Source organism: Aphelocoma coerulescens, chromosome 2 (genome assembly GCF_041296385.1).
Source record: "Aphelocoma coerulescens isolate FSJ_1873_10779 chromosome 2, UR_Acoe_1.0, whole genome shotgun sequence".
Taxonomy (NCBI): domain Eukaryota; kingdom Metazoa; phylum Chordata; class Aves; order Passeriformes; family Corvidae; genus Aphelocoma; species Aphelocoma coerulescens.
Window position 1 is genome coordinate 47,709,469 of NC_091015.1, and position 3,668 is coordinate 47,713,136.

Here is a 3,668-nt window from a genome sequence, read left to right on the forward strand (position 1 = left end):
ACAAATAATGATTTTAAAAAATGGTAAATAGCTGTCATGTAGCACTCACTGGCTGTGAGGTTTTTATAACTTCCTCTGAAGCTCAGGCTGCTGGATGTATTATTTGGACAGCAGAAGCTGAAGATAACTTACATTTTTGAGCCCAATACAGAAAAAATATTTATAGTCCTACCATAACATATTAATAAAGACAACAAATATCTGCCAAGATAATCTTTAAAATTACTGACCTGATATTTAAAAATCCACTTAATTGCTTATGCCTATCTTAACTCCAACAATTGCAAACAGAACAACACCTTTCCTCAGCAGAAATCCCTCTCAAATGTCAGTTCAGTTGGAAGCTAAGACCTGTAATGTTTTCTTTTCTGACTTCATGTTTCCTACCTTTATTTGTTTGGTCAAGGACAATCCCTTTCCTCCTATCAATGACAACATTTGACAAAATACAAAAAAATGCTTCAGAATAGCAATAAAAAAAACCACCCTGTACTGATCTGAGTAGATATTTACATGACTTCCAACCTCATAACCTTCTTAAGCACTCAGCAATACTTCCAGCAGGCTGCCAGCCACCAGGTCTCCTCACAAAACTTACAGCTGGGTCAGAGAGGAACACTGATGGAGAAACCCTAGCATAATGTGGTCTTTCCTGTAATGGCATCTCATGTGCTTAACATTAACCAATAAACATTTCCATGTACGTGATAGCAGGGGAGTGTTGGCCTTGGGGGAGGCAGAGGAGCAGTGGCTCCTGGGGAGAAAGGCACAGGGTGTCACCTCTCCTCCCAGCCACAGCTTGTGTGTGGCATTGCCATGCTTCCAAGTCTAGATAAAGGTTTCCAGTGCTACTCTACTGAAAGTATGTCCCATGAGCACTGAGGTGGGGAGAGAGGGTAGTGTTGAGCAAGTAGTATTTTCTGAGAATTGTACTTTCTTGTGTTTTTTGACATAGCTACTTCCTTGAGCTGCTCCAACCTGTCAGAATGCTGAAAATTTCTTCTGTTCACATCTCAGGAATAGATGCAGAACTGAATCAAGGAATGTCTGTGTAAGTGATGTTGGATTCCATTATTTGAGCCCCAAAAGGTCTTAAACAGTCAGATTTATTGTCTATCCAATTTTATGACTCTTAGTTGTATTTATTCTCTGATGTTTACCATCAAATGTCTCTACGTGAGCTTTGGTTTGTAGGCTTTCATATTGCTAAATCATTTTTTAAGCTTGAGATGTAGCTTCTGTTCAACATCAATCCCTTGAGATATACCATTACCATGAATCACTTCTGAAAGTACATCGTGCAATATGAACTTCATGTTGAGTCAATCATTCACTGTGATTGAAAGAAGAGATGACCTTCACAGAAGCAACATATCACTGCTGAATATCCCAGGACCCTCTTCTCTACTGTCAGTCGTGGCTGCTTTTGGAGCTCACGCAGACTTAATCATCGCACAAAAATAGGTTGAAGATTATTTTCCTTTATGTGGTTAGGTCAGAAGAGCTTTAAATAAAGGATTGACAAAAACTGAGGCCTTTACTGAGTCACAGAGATCACTTTATCGCTTCAATGCAGGTTTCACACTGGACTTGAAGGTAAGCGTTAAGTTGTACTTTGGTTAGCTTGTTTCATTTTCCTCGATGCCCACCAAGTAAAATCTTTGTTAGAAGTTCTGGCAGCAGATTTTTTGGGGTCTTTTAATTAAACAGGCCTAGATTTGCAGAGGCACTGGGGCATCTCCTGCTGCCAGCTGTGGATCAGGACCTGAGGCCTGGATCCTGCACTCCTGACCTTGTGGTGAGGGATGAAGGCATAAACTTGATCACCCTACTAATTTGACGAGTGCCTTTAGTTGGCCAGTGCTTTAGCTCAACTCCCTTTGTAAGAGGAGATGCTATTTTACATTAGCACCCATTCCTGCACAGCTACTGCAAAAGTGGATCAGGTGAAAAAACAGATTTGCTGTTAAAAGGCATAGGTTTTATAACTGATTCTGGTTTGGGTGTCCTTTGGGATCTTGGATTTGTCACTCACCCTTCCAGTACATCAGCTCTTTCTCCTGTAAATTAGCCTAATTATATGTTCCTGCTTTATAAAATCAGTGGGAGGCCTGGTTCAGCCTGGTTCAGCCTAGTTCATTCATTAATGATTTAAAAGAGCTTGGAGATTACTGGGTGTAAAGGGGCATAAAAGGGAAGTTAAATGCAAAGGAGAGATTTGAAAAAAAAAAAAAAAAACAACCTATGTCAGTTCCACACACTTTCACAGAATTAGTTTTTCCCACTCCTCATGTGCTTCATTCCGCAATATAAAATATGATAGATATTTTCTTTTTCTTTTGGTAAGGAGCCAGAGTTTGGGGACACTTCTCATTTGTGAATATGTCATTTTATTCTGAAGATCATCTGATGTATAAGAGTAATTATCTGCTTCCTAAGCAGTATTTCTGCTGCTGAAATACCATATTTCAACAAATATAAATACCTCAACAAGACTAAATATTCAACTTGTATTTGTCTAAGTTCACATTTGCTCTTTATTTTAAAATTAATCAGTTACTGCAATTACTTCCTAGATCTTTGAATGAAAAAAATCAACATTTGCATACAAGATTTGGCGAATACATACAGGATAGTCTCAACAGTAGTAAGACTTATTGACCCCACATTAATCTCTTCAATTAATTATGGCCAGCATCAAATATTGATCACGTAATTTGAAATAACTCAAAAGAAGACACAAAAAACTCTAAAAAGGCGATTACTGAGTACTTTTCCCATACAAAACATTTCATCTCAGCTCCTTCTGTTGAATAATGTGACACAACATAAGAATTTTGCATCTCCAAATCTGAGAATATATATTATTAACGTGATTCTGAGTAATCCTGTCAGTTGCATAGCTGGATAGAATTTAAAATTCATGCAAAATCTTGCTGCTGACAATTAGGCAAACACTAATATGTTCGGACTGCATTTCGGCAAATATTTTTGTATAGTATGTTTGATGTACTAGTGTGAAAAAAGTGAGATGGATCATAGAATAAGCACTGACATAGTATTTAAAGAATAATGAATTGAGGGCTGTTTGCAGCAAGAAATTTCATGCCCAAAGGTGGTGATTTCAAATTCAGAATGTTATCCTGTTCATTTCTCACTGTGCAGGGCGAGCCAATGTATAGATATGTCCCACTATCATACATATTGCTTATACCCAAAAACAATTTAATTTTTTCCTAGTAGATACTGAAATGAAGGAATATTCTTTGTACATCATCACTTAGGACCATGGCATTTAAAGGTCATCATGAAAAGCATCATCCGAACAAGTACTATCAACATCTGAGTATTGACTGATAATGATTATGTATTGTTAAAGTATTTTCTGTCAAATAGAAATAAGTGTTTTTCATATTGTTTCCTGCTTCTCAGAGAAATAGAAAAAGATAAGATTTTCAGTATTTATTCTACTGTCTCCTCATGGATGTGAACAACCCCTTCAGAGTTTAATCTTTATAGCAATATTTTCTTTATAGATATTACAACCTTGAGCTGAGATTTTAACATCAAATACAGTAAATTTTAGTGTTCAGAACTGACAGCAGCGATAATAACAAAACATCCCTAAGGCTGTGTGCCAGCAAAGAAGAGTTCTTAAAGTAACAAAA

The 3,668-nt window shown here is 37.1% G+C and overlaps 1 long non-coding RNA gene across 1 annotated transcript; it reads left to right on the forward strand.

Moving 5' to 3' along the window:
* The first annotated feature begins 724 nt into the window (after positions 1–724).
* LOC138105720 (uncharacterized) lies at positions 725–3,324 on the forward strand. Its single transcript, XR_011148640.1, has 3 exons — positions 725–862; positions 956–1,596; positions 3,244–3,324. It is a non-coding gene; the product is annotated as an uncharacterized lncRNA (long non-coding RNA).
* The last annotated feature ends 344 nt before the right edge of the window (positions 3,325–3,668 follow it).